The sequence below is a fragment of the Ovis aries genome, chromosome 2 (assembly GCF_016772045.2).
Source record: "Ovis aries strain OAR_USU_Benz2616 breed Rambouillet chromosome 2, ARS-UI_Ramb_v3.0, whole genome shotgun sequence".
NCBI classification, from domain to species: domain Eukaryota; kingdom Metazoa; phylum Chordata; class Mammalia; order Artiodactyla; family Bovidae; genus Ovis; species Ovis aries.
The window spans coordinates 170,104,614-170,121,402 of record NC_056055.1 but is presented as its reverse complement, the minus strand read 5'-3'; the positions used below and the strand labels follow the sequence as shown (position 1 = coordinate 170,121,402).

The 16,789-nt window shown below is 37.9% G+C and overlaps 1 protein-coding gene across 1 annotated transcript in view; it reads right to left on the bottom strand.

Annotated features, from left to right (window-relative positions):
- Positions 1 to 16,789, bottom strand: part of LRP1B (LDL receptor related protein 1B) — a 2,196,232-nt gene that overhangs the window by 147,268 nt on the left and 2,032,175 nt on the right. The window lies entirely within an intron of this gene.

Sequence of the window (16,789 nt, the reverse complement as noted above, 5' to 3'; positions counted from 1 at the left end):
TAAGCATTATTCTAATGTCTAACGTCATAGATTAGTTTAAACAAATCCACATAAACATCATCGTACTCTTCAATTCCTGATCTTGATTCAACATCATGTCCCTGTATCCATATTGTTCTGTATGTCCGTTACTAATTGTTTTTATTTCTGGATAATATTTAATTTCATGAATATGTATCAATTTGCTTACCTTTGTACTGGTATTATTTATTTTGTTTGTTAATAATTTTAGGCCATTACAATAAAAATTATGAATATTCCTGTATGTATCTTTTGGTGGACATGAACTCTCATTTTATTGAAAATTTAATAAGAAATACTGCAGATGGTGACTGCAGCCATGAAATTAAAAGACGCTTACTCCTTGGAAGAAAAGTTATGACCAACCTAGGTAGCATATTCAAAAGCAGAGACATTACTTTGCCGACTAAGGTCCGTCTAGTCAAGGCTATGGTTTTTCCAGTAGTCATATATGGATATGAGAGTTGGACTGTGAAGAAAGCTGAGCACTGAAGAATTGATTTTTTTGAACTGTGGTGTTGGAGAAGACTCTTGAGAGTCCCTTGGACTGTAAGGAGATCCAACCAGTCCATTCTGAAGGAGATCAACCCTGGGATTTCTTTGGAAGGAATGATGCTAAAGCTGAAACTCCAGTACTTTGGCCACCTCATGCGAAGAGTTGACTCATTGGAAAAGACTCTGATGCTGGGAGGGATTGGGGGCAGGAGGAGAAGGGGACAACAGAGGATGAGATGGCTGGATGGCATCACTGACTTAATGGATGTGAATCTGAGTGAACTCCGGGAGTTGGTGATGGACAGGGAGGCCTGGCGTGCTGCGATTCATGGGGTCGCAAAGAGTAGGACACGACTGAGAGACTGAACTGAACTGAACTGAGAACTATTGAAGCTTAAGGTATACATATGTTTGCTTGAATAGATAGGGTTAGAATTTTCTTTCAAAGGATCTCTACCAATATTCACTCTTTTCAGCAATTTAATAAAGTTCCAGCTGCTCTGTATCCTTACCATATATAATTTGATTTAAAATTGAAAAAGAATGTTAATATAAATCGGCACATTTAGAGAGATGCTAGATTAAAATGTCTTTTGAGGAAAGTTACAAAATCTGTCATTTATATTAAATCTGCTAGCTTGGATTTTCTGTGTAATAGTATATTACTGGATTATTGTGACACAAAGGTAAGAGAGTTCATTGGGAACAGACAGCAAGGAAAATAACGTATGCTCTGTGCCTTTCAATTAACTTGATCACTTTGAGCTGAAGCTAGTGTAATAATTAATTTGACATGGTCGGGTTTATTGTGCATAGCCAAAAGTGAGAAGGAATTCTCAGGGGTATTATATCAAGACTAGAAACAACTATTTGAAGGTGATTATAACTAGACATGTCATCAATGCGTAAAAGCATCGTTAAGACCTGGTAACAAGTGGAAATGTGGGTTTTTAACAGATGACTGTTTCTTCTGTGTTTTACTAGCGAGCACATTTTGTTAAATTGTGCTTGGGTTAAAAGCAAACAGACTGAACTTCTCAAAAAGAACATGAGATGCCAAGAAACAAGAATTGCAAGTCACCATCTGCTGTGTGATTACTGAGATCTTAAGGAAGGAAAATATGGCTCAAATTAAGCACAGAACCTTTAGAAATTTCTAATGACCTTTATTATTAGTCTTTTCACTGATTGATTTAAAAACTAAACTTTTGAAATATTACAGTACCTTATTTCTCTGCTCTAATAGTAAATACTATCCATCTACACAGCAATATCTCATAGCTACCTAAAGTTAAATGAAAAGTACTCTGAAATGCAACATAATCTAAACATTCCATACAAATAATATTTATAAATGGATAAAATATAAAGATTTATCCTAGCGGAACCACAAAATAATTTTCAAGTGTTTCAGTATCATTTAAGTTAAATGAAGTTGCTGTTTTTGACTTGGCAGTATTTAAAAGTAAATTTATCAACAAATGGTATGGACATGTCAATGTAAATCTTAAATCTATAAACATGAGAGACAATAGGAGAAAATAACCATTATGAACTGTCTAAAGCCTCTTGGAGCATATTTATCTTTTTTAACACCACTGGAGCAATCTTTTACCATGCATTTGTCTAGCATGAACATAGAAGAATACCCTATTTTGCCTTTGATGGTGGTTGGTGGTTTAGTTGCTAAGTTGTGTCCTATTCTTGAGACTCCATGGACTATAGACCATGAGGATCCTCTGTCCATGAGATTTCCCAGGCACAAATGCTGGAGTGGCTTGTCATTTCCTTCTCCAGGGGATCTTCCCAACCCAGGGATAGAATCTGAGTCTCCTGCATTGCAGGCAGATTCTTTATTGACTGAGTCAACAGGGAAGCCCAAATTTGCCTTTATAAAGTGTTAATATACTATATGATTTTTCTGTCCTAGTGCTATCCTTGCTAAATAGGACATATTTTATGCAAAGTTCCACCTTTTAATTTTAATATTTTCATTTTGTTTCACTCATGCTCAAAAAAGGGCTGGTTATCTTTCCATTCTATATTTATATTCCTGTTCTGCTAACAGTTAAAATCTCAAATTCCTAATGATCATGGAACATTCAGAAGTCTGATTTTGTCATACTTTTCAGAAAAGCTGGCTGGTGAAAATTCTATTAATGGTGAATTCCAAGAGGATATATAGAATTTAGGTCACATTACTAGAATAAATGTTACTTTTAAATGCTGAACACGAGATACTGATGAGTTATAGAGCCATTTAAATCCATATAGTAATTCTCTGGTTCCTTGATCAAGGAATCTCTAATGTCATTCCCGTATCAACTAAGGTAGTTAGAATATTGAGTAAAGGATGGTCACACCCAATAAATTCAACCTAAAATGACAAGATGAATCATCAGTTACAAGGTGATTCTCAGGGAATTATGGCAACCAGGTGAAGATGTTACTAGGTATTCATCCTTAATGACTCGTAACATACTGAATGCTCAGTAATTCTCAACACTGAAAAGAGCAAGATTGAACAAAAGATGAACAAGAAGAAGACAGAAAAAAGATGGTCTTATTGTTAGTGAAACTGTGGCCGAATTAGGAAATCATCTTTATAGTGAGTTCTATAGAAATAAATAATCCTTTTCTATTGCTCATGGCTTGACCAGGATTGCATTGAAAGTGAAAGTGAAAGTTGCTCAGTCGTGTCAGACTCTTTGAGACCCCATGGACTATACAGTCCATGGAATTCTCCAGGCCAGAATGCTGGAGTGGGTAGCCTTTCCCTTCTTCAGGGGATCCTCCCAATCCAGGGATTGAACCCAGGTCTCCCACATTGCAGGCGGATGGATTCTTTACCAACTGAGCCACAAGGGAAACCAAACAATACTGGAGTCCTTCTCCAGGGGATCTTCCTGACCCAGGAATTGAACTGGGGTCTCCTGCATTGCAGGCAGATTCTTTACCAACTTCCCCATCAGGGAAGCCCAATAGGGAGGATTGTGTTAGTCATCTAAAAGGGAATCTCATATTGAATGAACGCTGGTTGGAGAGTGGAAGGCAAATTGCTGGTGGGTCTTATGGAGAAGTTCAAAATCAATCAGGTAAACACAAAAAGTGGGAAAACACAGGAAAAGTAAACTGAGGTTCTTGGCCTATATTGGAGACTGAAATGAATAACAAGAACAGGATGGTTATGCTATTTGTCTCGAAAGAGACTGAAAAACAACCAAACACATCATATTGGAAGCATGAAGAGAATATGAAACTCTAATTTGCCTCTTTGGCTCCCACTCTAGACAGATAGACCAATGAACTAGAGGCATTAATGCAATATGTCGTGTTTAAGAGATTGCAGAGGCGTGTGGTTACCCAGACAACAAAAAGCATTTCTCATCTTTTGCACAAACTAGAAGACACATTTTGATGGCTTTCTCCAGACAAATGATTTCTTTCCTAATAAGCTCTCTAAATACACAGCCAAAGTTTTGAGTCCTGAGGCATTCTTCTTTATAGAGATATATTAGTTGAATGAATGAAATGCTTAAATCTTGCCAAAAAATTGGCAGCTTGATTGTAACACAATTAGAGGTTACTGCTTTAAACTACTAATCCTTTACAGCTGCAGAATGTAAGGTATCTGTCACAGTGCCAGCTTCAGTAAACTAAAAATATAAGTCACTAAAGATATTTGTTTTAAATCGAGGAAAGAGGAAAACCTATGAAAGGAGAATTCAAACATTTGAACTGTGGAAATACTGTCTTTTTTAAAACAAAATTCCTATAGTTAGCAATATAATTTGAGAGAATATAGTTAACACAAGGATAGATTGAAGTTGCCACATATTCCATTTGTTCCCGATCTTTCACCTTTGTGGACATACAAGAAAATTTAGTTCATTTTGATAAAGTTAATTGTCCCCTGATGCAATGCTAGTAAAACACAAATATAACAACACTGTAAGGAACTCATGCATGTGGTGGGATGGGGATGGGGGTATCCATGTGTAATGCTAAGATTATTTACATTTTTGGTTCACAAAATGTGAATCAGATTAAATTCTCATAAATTAGTCAATAACACATTGCCGGTAGATTCTTTACCATCTGAGCCACCAGGGATGCCCAAGAATACTGGAGTGGATAGCCTATCCCTTCTCCAAGGGATCTTCCTGACCCAGGAATTGAACCAGGTCCTCCTGCATTGCAGGCATATTCTTACCAGCTGAGCTACCAGGGAAGCCCAATAATAAAGTAAGGACTACAAAAATTCTGAACATTACTAAATTCCACAGCTTAGTAATAGTCTACAATACTTAGATAATTGTTATTTCAATCAAGTTCATACAACAATGGAGAAACCCTCCCTCCAAAACCCCAAAATGTTATATTTAAGAGCTAGAATATGTATGAATTCTTAAATCATTTCAGAGATGAAACTTCTGCTTCTATCAGCAATCTATTCTTAAGAAAAGATCATTTCAATCTGAATATTTATAAGGCTTAATTGTAAAGACTGTTTCAATTTTAATAATTTTGCTACAATTTGTAGCATTTATCTACACTAAAGTGAAAATGTAAGTGAAAATTGCTCAGTCGTGTCCGATTGTTTGCAAACCGATGGACTATACAGTCCATGGAATTCTCCAGGACAGAATACTGAAGTGGGTAGCTTTTCCCTTCTCCAGGGGATCTTCCCAACCCAGGGATCGAACCCAGGTCTCCCACATTGTAGGCAGATTCTTTACCAGCTGAGCCACAAGGGTCTACACTAGGACTACATCAACCTGGCATAAGCTCTGTTATAGGAAAAGGAAACCAAATAAAATTACATAATTCTCAGGCAGTATCCAGAAAGTAACAAATCTGTCTTTGGATATCAGGGTGAATATTGTATGTGATGTATCATTTTCAAAACATACTCAGTGTTCTTTAAACTTACTTGTTGTGATCTACCACCTACCAACCATAAATAACAAAACTGAGTCAAAACTTTCAATTGAACTACCAGCTAAACAAAAGATATCATGGAACCTAGAAAACAACATATTTGGAATCAGAAAGTTGGTTTAAGAACTAGTCCTAGTTTCTCCATAAATGAGGAAAGTGAAATTGAAGGTGTTAGTAATTCAGTCATATCTGACTCTTTGTGACCCCATGGACTGTACCCCACCAGGCTCCTCTGTCCATACAATTCTCCAGGCAAGAACAATGGGGTGGGTTGCCATTTCCTTCTCCAGGGAAACTTTCTGACCCAGGGATTGAACCTGAGTCTCCTGCATTGCAGGTAGATTCTTTGCTATCTGAGTCACCTGGGAAGCCCATAAATTATATGGCATATAAAAATAAAGGCTTTGGATCAGATGACCTGTAAAAGTGTTTAAAACATTACCATTCTGTATAAGCCTTGAAGTGAAGTGAAGTCGCTCAGTCGTGTCCAACTCTTTGCAACCCCATGGACAGTGGCCTATCAGGCTCCTCTGTCCATGGGATTTTCCAGGCAAGAATACTGGAGTGGGCTTCCATTTCCTTCTCCAGGGGATCTTCCCAACCCACGAATCAAACTCAGGTCTCCTGCGTTGCAGACAGACGCTGCTTTACCGTCTGAGCCACCAGGGATGCATTTAATGCTAAGTATGAATTTTATGCATTAGTCAGTAAGCAAAAAATTTGTTGGCACTTATGGGGGCAATTTTGACATCATCTCCCTATGTGAGTAACCTGAAATTAAGAAGACAAGGTGCCTTCTGATAGTTAATTTCTTTTTCCTGATGGTTACAATTTAAATAAGCACAACAGCTGAGATGAAAATTAGAGCTATCTGAAAGAACAGGCTACAAAATGGTAGGTTTAGCACTTAATCACAATAAACTGTGGAAAATTCTGAAAGAGATGGGAATACCAGACCACCTAACCTGCCTCTTGAGAAATCTGTATGCAGGTCAGGGAGCAACAGTTATAACTGGACATGGAACAACAGACTGGTTTCAAATAGGAAAAGGAGTACATCAAGGCTGTCTATTGTCACCCTGCTTATTTAACTTCTATGCAGAGTACATCATGAGAAATGCTAGCCTGGAAGAAGCACAAGCTGGAATCAAGATTGCTGGGAGAAATATCAATAACCTCAGATATGCAGATGACACCACCCTTATGGCAGAAAGTGAAGAAGAACTAAAAAGCCTCTTGATGAAAGTAAAAGAGGAGAGTGAAAAAGTTGGCTTAAAGCTCAACATTCAGAAAACGAAGATCATGGCATCCAACCCCATCACTCCATGGGAAATAGATGGAGAAACAGTGGAAACAGTGTCAGACTTTATTTTGTGGGGGGGGGGGGCTCCAAAATCACTGCAGATGGTGATTGCAGCCATGAAATTAAAAGACGCTTACTTCTTGGAAGAAAAGTTATGGCCAACCTAGATAGCATATTCAAAAGCAGAGACATTACTTTGCTGACTAAGGTCCATCTAGTCAAGGCTATGGTTTTTCCAGTAGTCATGTATGGATGTGAGAGTTGGACTGTGAAGAAGGCTGAACTGAACTGAACTGAACTGAACTGATGGGAATAACAGTCCACCTTATCTGTCTCCTGAGAAACCTGTATGCAGGTCAAGAAACAACAGTTATAATCAGACATGGAATAACAGACTGTTCAAAATTGGGAAAGGAGTACAACAAGGCTGAATATTGTCACCATGATTATTTAACCTATATGCAGAGTACATCTTGTGAAATGCCAGGCTAGCTGAAGTTCAAGCTGGAATCAAGACTATTGGGAGCAATATCAACAAGCTCAGATATGCAGATGATAGCACTCTAGCGGCAGAGAGTAAAGAGGAACTAAAGAGCCTCTTGATGAAGGTGAAAGTGGAGGTTGAAAAAGCTGGCTTAAAACTGAACATTCAAAAAATGAAGATCATGGATGGCATCTGGTCCCATCACTTCATGGCAAATAGAATGGGGAAAAGAGTGACATATTTTATTTTCTTGGGCTCCAAAATCTCAGCAGACAGTAAATGCAGCCATGGAATTAGAAGATGCTCGCTCCTTGGAAGGAAAACTATGACAAACCTAGATAGCATATTAAAAAGTAGACATTGTTTTGCCAGCAAAGATCCATCTAGTCAAAGCTATGGCTTTTCCAGTAGTCATGTATGGATGTGAGAGTTGGACCATAATAAAGGCTGAGAACCAAAGAATTGATATTTTTCAATTGTGGTGCTAGAGAAGACTCTTCAGAGTTCCTTGATTGCAAGTCAATCCTAAAGGAAATTAACCCTGAATTTTCACTAGAAAGACTGATGCTGAAGCTAAAACCCCAACCCTTTGGCCACCTTACAGGTGGAGCTGACTCATTAGAAAAGACCCTGATGCTGAGAAAGACTGAAGCCAAGAGGAGAAGAGAGCAACAAAGGATAAGAGAACTGGATAGCATCAGTGACTTAGTGGACATGAGTTTGAGCAAACTGTCAGAGATAGTGAAGGACCAGGAAGCCTGGCGTGCTGAGTTCATGGGGTCGCAAAGACTTGGACACAACTTTCGGACTGAACAACAAGAAAGACTGTAAAGTTAAGTTGCATTATTGTAAGTGAAACATAATCTATTTATGGCTGGAAAAATGTGTTTTTGAGGGTATATTCATACTCTTATGGGAGAAGGTGGAAGGGGTATGTTGGGAGATGAGGCTAAACATCATGGAGAGGTTTGTAAGACTATGATTTTTCAATGGAAAGATTTAAGGAGGGAGATAAGATGCTGAGGTTATATTATAAGATTATTTTGTCTGTGCTATAATGAATGGCTTGGCACTGGGGACCAAGGGGATACCAGAAACTCTGCTGCTGCCGCTAAGTCGCTTCAGTCGTGTCCGACTCTGTGCGACCCCATAGACGGCAGCCCATGAGGCTCCCCCGTCCCTGGGATTCTCCAGGCAAGAACACTGGAGTGGGTTGCCATTTCCTTCTCCAACGCATGAAAGTGAAAAGTGAAAGTGAAGTCGCTCAGTCATGTCCGACTCTTAGCGACCCCATGGACTGTGGCCCACCAGGCTCCTCCGTCCATGGGATTTTCCAGGCAAGAGTGCTGGAGTGGGATGCCATTGCCTTCTCCGACCAGAAACTCAGATGAGGTTTATTCAATGGACTCCAGAGGAAAGATTGTGAAATTTTAATCTAGGCTTTAATGAAACAAAAGTGGATAAAAATGATACATATATGGAGGTAAAAATATTTAACCTTGTGATTAATTGAATACCAAGGATGAGAAGCATAACTTGTAAAGGATAAGTTTCAAGATTGATATGCTATTGCCATGTATCCCCAAGATTTTCAATTAATTTATTGCTTCTAATTTTAAAAGTGTATCTACTTTATAACTGGTCTTGTTCTAAGTGCTAGTGTTATAGTAGTAGAATAGGAAAAAAGAAAACTGCCACTGCTTCTGGATATTTATTTATAGTGAGGTGAGACAGATAATAGGTTATAAATATAATAAATGAATAAATTATGTGGCAGTAGAAAAGTACTATGGAAATGCAAAAGAGCAGGGCATTGAGGATCCCAGGATGGGAATGGGGTAATAGATTGCAATTATCAGTAAGTTATGCATTCAGATGACATTTAAACAAAGATTTGGAGGAGTTTAGGAACTGAATCATGTAGGATATCTGGCTGAAAGGCATTTTAGGGCAAAAGACCATTTTAGGAAAGGCCTTACTTTAGTAGGTAGTGATGGGTTTGAGAAATAGCAGAGCTTCCCTGGAGAAGAGTGAGTAAAGGGGAAAGTAGTGGAAGATAATCAGAGAAGTAACAGGAGACCAGATCTTTTAAATCCTTAAGAGTTGTTGGGAGAATTTCAGTCTTTTCAATGGAAAACCATTGAACATTTTTGATTGAAGATGTGATGTGATTTATGCTTTATACAGAGCATTCTGGTTATTGTTTTGTGAGTCATAAGGATAGCAAAGAGATCAATTAGGAGGTTATTGCATTCATTCAGAAGAAAGGTGAAAGTGGTTCAAAACTATATCCTTGCAGTCAAGCTGATATTATGGTAATCAGCTCCTAGACATACTTTGAAGGTGCATTCAATAATATTGTCTGACTATGGAGTTATGAAAGAAGCAGAGGGGCCAGCAATGCCTCTAAGATTTTCACTTTGAGCACCCGGAAAACTGAGTTGCCATTAAATGACACTGGGGAAGCAGATTTTGTGGATCATATGAGAAGTTTATTTTTAGGCATGCATGCTATTCTGGGGAGTTTGTTTGTTTGTTTGTTTGTTTGTTTTAACATCCAAAAGGAAAAATAAGCAGGTAGATAGAGCCTGATATCAATTAGGCAATTTTTAGCATGTGATTTTCTGTTAAACCATGAACTCTATTAGGAAGTGAGGAAGATAGAAAGAAGAGGATCATGGTCAGAGCCTGGGCATTCCAATACTAAAAGGAAAGGAGAAAAGGATCTGGCCAAAGATGCTGAGAGGCGAGGAAAAGGAGAGAACAATAAAAGAATAATTATACTGTTGATTCATCTCAGAACTATTTTGTACTAGTTATTATTACATCAAATGAAGTAATAAACAAAAAGAGCTACTTAAAGGTTAACTGGACAGACTCTTACTGTTACTATGCAGAAAAAGATTTCTCAACTCTGGCACTATTGGTGTTTTGGTCAGAATAATTCCTTGCTGTGAGGAACTATTTTATTCCTTGTAGGGTGTTAGGCATCCTCCCTGGCCTCTACTCACTTGATGCCAGCAGCAGTCCTCAACGCTGAGAATCAGAAATGTCTTCAGACATTACCAAATGTCCTCTGGGGTGAAAGATCATTGCTGGTGGAGAACCACTGATGTAGAACTACTGAATGCTCTCTGACGATGCCTCTCCTTCCATGACTCAAAACATTTTTCAAGATCCTTAATGAATTTCTGTTTTCAGATTTTTTGAACACTGCTTTGTTTTCCTTTACTTGATCTTTCAGCAGTATGCTAGAAATATAACCAAAACTTCCTTTTCAAAACACTTTTTTTTTTTTTCTCTCTTAGTTTCTGTGATTCTACATTCTCTTGTTTTATCCTAATGCACTGGCTGGTCCTTGCCATCATTTTAATCTAGTCTCAGAGCTTGGTTCCAGTTCCTTCTTAATTTCCCTTGGTAATCTAACCTGGTTTGATGGTTTTAGATATCCCCTCAATTTTTCTATTCCTTAATGCAATTCCAGTCCAGAGATCTAGGAGACAGCTTTGACTACATTACTGCAAACCTGACATTCTCATTGGATCTCTTACTGAACTTAGCATAACTAAAACCAAACCCACACTTTTCCATTTTCAGTTCAGTTCAGTTCAGCTCAGTCGCTCAGTCATGTCCGACTCTTTGTGACCCCATGAGTCACAGCACACCAGGCTTTCCTGTCCATCACCAACTCCCAGAGTCTACTTAAACTCATGTCCATCAAGTCTGTGATGCCATCCAGCCATCTCATCCTCTGTCATCCCCCTCTCCTGCCCCCAATCCCTACCAGCATCAGGGTCTTTTCCAATGAGTCAACTCTTCACATGAGGTGGCCAAAGTATTGGAGTTTCAGCTTTAGCATCAGTCCTTCCAATGAACACCCAGGACTGATCTCCTTTAGGATGGACTGGTTGGACCTCCTTGCAGTCCATTTTCAGGATCCTTCAAATTATATAATCCAGGAAACCAGGTGTCAGTCTGGAATCCTTTCTGTCCTCATTTTTCACATTCATTCCATTTGCAAACACTTTTTTTCTTTAAGATTCTACTCACCACCTTTCACTTCATTGAAACTATGATAGAGCAACATACCACCATTTCTGTGGGAGCATAGCCCTTCTATGTGGCCTCCTTCTATTATAGTCTTTTCTCCCACCAAATCCATTATCCACATAAAAAACAAGAGTTGTCTTAGATATAAGTAAGATGGCATTACTTCCTTCTCATTTCCTAAGTCTTAGCTCAAATCTCCTCTCTTCAAATGTGCCTTTATTAATCATCTTACTCAAACCTATATCATTCAAGTTTTTATCTCCAAGTCCATTTTTACTTCCCTCAATACACCTTTCAAAAATTGGATTTTTTTTGTATTTATTTATGTGTTTGGAGAAGGCAATGGCAACACACTCCAGTACTCTTGCCTGGAAAATCCCATGGATGGAGGAGCCTGGTAGGCTACAGTCCATGGGGTTGCTAAGAGTCAGACACTACAGAGCAACTTCACTTTCACTTTTCACTTTCATGCATTGGAGAAGGAAATGGCAACCCACTCCAGCAACTTCACTTTCACTTTTCATGTTCATGCATTGGAGAAGGAAATGGCAACCCACTCCAGAGTTCTTGCCTGGAGAAGCTCTCTCAGGGACGGGCAAGACTGGTGGGCTTCCATCTATGGGGTCATACAGAGTCAGACACAACTGAAGTGACTTAGCAGCAGCATTTATATGTTAGTTTAGTTGATTTTGTCTTTGTTCCACAGAATATAAACTTCATGAAGACAAGATTCTTATCATATTTCAAGAACCCATCACCAGACCTAACAAACAAAACTCTCTAATGATGCTTTGCATGCATGCTTCAGACATGGCCAACTCTTTGCAGCTCTATGGACTATAGCCCACCAGGCTCCTCTGTCTATGGAATTCTCTGGACAATAATACTTGAGTGGGTTGCCATGCCATTCTCCAGGGTATCTTCCTGACCCAGGGATAGAACCTGTGTCTCTTAGTTCTCCTGCATTGGCAGGCAGGTCCTTAACCACTAGAGCCACCTGGGAAGCCCCAAAAATGCTTTGAATATGAATGAATACAACTTGGCTGGTCACCTTAAGGTGGTATGCAATCTGATCAATAACTTAGTATTATTAATTTCATAATTTTATGTTTTATATGGTCACAAAAGATTTATGTTCAGTAAAATTTTGCCAATTGATCACAACTATTTTAGAACCATTAATTCTAATCAGTATGTATTATTGAGTGCCTGTCTTGTTAGTCAACAACAATCAAGCCACACAATGGCAGTAACATAATAGCTGATAGCTTCAGATCTCTTCCAAGGTAATCATAATAAATTGTTTTAGTTGTTGACTGATTTGAATAAACTCTGATGGTTTTAAAAGTATTCTAGCTAAGCAATTATATTTCAATTTAGTTTCAGTTTAGATTTTAGTGGTGTCTTAAATTTATAATGGGCTTCCCAGGTGGTGTTAGTGGTAAACAACCTGCCTGACAATGCTGGAGACATAAGAGACCCCTGGGTTGGGATGATCACCTGGAGTGGGGCATGACAACTCACTCCAGTATTCTTGCCTGGAGAATCCCATGAACAGAGGGAGCCTGGTGGCCTGTAGTCCATGGGGTTGTAAAGAGTCAGACACAACTGAAGTGACTTAGCATGCATGCACGTAAATTTATAGTACTGAAGAAAGGAAAAAAAAAAACTATCAATTTTTGAATGTGAACGTGAAGTCGCTCAGTCGTGTCCAACTCTTTGCCACCCCATGGACTGTAGCCTACCAGGCTCCTCTGTCCATGGGATTTTCCAGGCAATAGTCCTGGAGCGGATTGTCATTTCCTTCTCCAAGGTATCTTCCCAACCCAGGGATTGAACCCAGGTCTCCCGCATTGTAGACAGACGCTTTACCATCTGAGCCACCACCACTACCCAAATGTCCTAAAACAAAACTTTAAAGTTTTTGCTAAAATTTATGTACACACACTTATGTTTGGGTACATTGTTGTTGTTGTTTAGTCGCTAAGTCATGTCTGACTCTTTGCAACCCCATGGACAGTAGCCCTGTAGGCCCTTCTGCCCATAGTATTTCCTAGACAGGAATACTGAAGAGGTCTGCCCTTTCCTTCTAGGGGATCTTCCCAACCCAGGGATCAAACCTGTGTCTCATGCATTGGCAGGAGGATTCTTTACTGCTGAAGCACCAGGGAAGCCCACAGTTACATAGGAATACTTATAAATTTATCTATGCACATGTGTATGTGTGTGAGATGTACACACAGACCCATATATTGCCTAGGAGATTTATAGCTAGGACTTCAATTAAAAACTGAAACCTATTAAAGAAAACTTAATTGAATATTTTGTTAAAGCTTTTCAGGAAAAATGGTTCTAATCAACTTTTTGAGAAAAAGGTATGAGTATTAATGAATAAGGGATTATATTTATTCTGAACAATTTCTTTTTCATAATGGGGAATATGCCAAGCATGGTATCTCATATTCACTTATCAAAACCTGGTAGATCAGATGAATAATTTGTTTTGCTCAGGAACGTTCAGCTCTTTAATGGTAAAATCTAACATGGATAGTTAAAGTTATTTGCATTTTTCAAGCATTGACCTACTTTATAGTGCTTGCTATCATGTATCTAGCATTTCTTACTAGAAATAATAAATTGCCAGAACGTATGTACAATTGTTGCATAATGCTATTATATCCTGTTCTGACTACTAAAATTCAAATTCAGAAATCTCATTATGCTTTACATACAGATTGATCATGTCAGTCTTTTAAGTTTTAAATTATTTAATTTTCTTAAAGGAAAAAAATCTGTCCATTTTGTATAGCTCAGGGGGTTAGAAAATCATAAGCCTTTCTATCTATAAATAACTTAGTCTGCATCTGAATTTTAAATTTGCAACCCTAATTACTATGCCAACCATTTTCACAGACTACAGAAGAGAATTCCTTTCATGATTTCTAAAAAAGATCATGTTAAAAATTATTTTCCTTTCGAATGGACTTTAGTTAACATTTAGTTGCCTGAGCAATATTTTTCTGATTTCTGATACAATATATTTTCTGCCCTTTCTTGAAATAAAAAAATATTCCAATGTTTTCTGCATCGTTGAATATATCTTCAAGATATCCTGTCATCATGCGGATCACTCCTGCGACTACAAGTGGGCTGCCATGTACGGCTCTTTGTGACCCCACGAACTGTAGCCCACCAGGCTTCTCTGTTAAAAGAATTTTCCAGACAAGAATACCGGAGTGGGTTGCCATTTTATACTCCAGGGGATCTTCCCAACCTGCATCTTCTGCATTGGCAGGTGGATTCTTTACTAGTAAGCCACATGGGAAGCCACTGATAATGGAGTAATAACTAAAGTGTCCATAGTTTGATTTGCATATTCTTTCTTTCACCTATTGATTCAGAGATAGAAGTCAATGGACCATATTCAGCTCAGGGGAAAATTTTAAGTTTCATTTTCTGAGAAGTGGGGAATTCTCAGGTAAGTAGTATTTGTGCCAAAACTTAGAAGATGAAATAGACTGCAGGAAATCACAACCCACTCCAGTATTCTTGCCTGGAGAATTTCATGGACATAGGAATCTGGTGGGCTACAATCCATGGGATCACTAAGAGTGGACACGTTGAAAAACTAACAATTACTTACACTTCATTAAACTAATGGATGACTATGTGGTGACTGATAAAAGAGCAAGTATCATACATTGCAGGGAAATTCATGGGGGTAAAAATCAATTATTTATACACAAGATGGATTTCAGAGAAATAAATACAAATTGTCCAGGTAATAACTGGATAAACAAAAATGATATCACATTTTTTTAAAACCACACATATTTACTATTGGAAAGGACTTTAGAAATTTTCTACTTCAAAACACTAATTTTCAGATGAATGGAGATGTAGCAAGTATTTAAAGTTAAGTCTAAAATTTGTCATGTTTTAGTTTCATGGCCATAGATAAGCCATCTAATCATTCTAGAACACACACTGATCATTAAATTAAGGTAGTGAGATTGGATTTATTTCATATTTATAATATTGAGATATCAGGGTTACAAGGTAGTTTAGGAATCAAAATTAAATAATTACCCTTATCAGTGTAGCCTTAAGGATATACATATATATATATATGGATATACATATATATATGTGTATATACATATATATATATGTGTGTATATATACACACACACATAATGCACTGATAAGAATTTATATGAATGCTTAATGATTTATAACATGGTGCTAAAACTCATGGCTCAGAGATTCCAACCTTATAAGCATGACATTTAGTTAGTTATAATGGGATTTTAGAAAATGTACCATTCTACTATTCACTTTTCTTCCCAGTGAATACTGTTAGTCATGGGTAGGTCTAATAACAGAGAGGGAAACAAACAAATGGAAAGAATAGATTACATGATACATCTAATTACTACCAATAAAATAATAATGAAGCTTCAAATCCTTTTAGAAAAAGGCTAATAAATAACTTCGCACTGATGATGAAAGACTCTGTACCACATTAATAAAATTTTAAAAATGTAAAATATATACAGGTTAAAAATTTGCAAATATAATATACAAATAAAATTTATACATTTATGTTCTTGACTGTATAAGAATAAAAAATTAGCTATCAAGTAAGTTTCATTCCTGAATTATGATAAACAGTGACTGGAGGTTACTGGTTATACTAAATTTTTTTTTTTTTTTAACAACCAGTCGCTCAGTCCTGTCTGACTCTTTGAGACCCTGTGGACTGTAGCCTACCAGTCTCCTCTCTCCATGGGATTCTTGAGGCAAGAATATTGGAGTTGGTTGTCATTTCCTTCTCCAGGGGATCTGCCTGACCCAAAGATTGAACCTTGGTCTCCCGCATTGCAGGCAGACACTTTAACCTCTGAGCAACTGGAGAAGCTAAAGAATGGTCAAAATACCACTCAGTTGCACTCATCTCACACACCAGTAAAGTAATGCTCGAAATTCTCCAAAACAGGCTTCAGCAATACTTGAACCATGAACACCCAGATATTCAAGCTGGTTTTAGAAAAGGCAGAGGAACCAGAGATCAAATTGCCAATATCTGCTGGATCATCAAAAAAGCAAGAGAGTTCCAAAAAAACATCTAGTTCTGCTTTATTGACGATTCCAAAGACTTTGACTGTGTGGATCACAATAAACTGTGGAAAATTCTGAAAGAGATGGGAATACCAGACCACCTGACCTGCCTCTTGAGAAATCTGTATGCAGGCCAGGAAGCAACAGTTAGAACTGGACATGGAACAACAGACTGGTTCCAAATAGGAAAAGGAGTACATCAGGGCTATATATTGTCACCCTGCTTTATTTAACTTATATGCAGAGTACATCATGAGAAACACTTGACTGGAGGAAGCACAACCTGGAATCAAGATTGCCGGGGGGAAATATCAATAACTTCAGATATGCATATGACACCACCCTTATGGCAGAAAGTGTATAAGAACTAAACA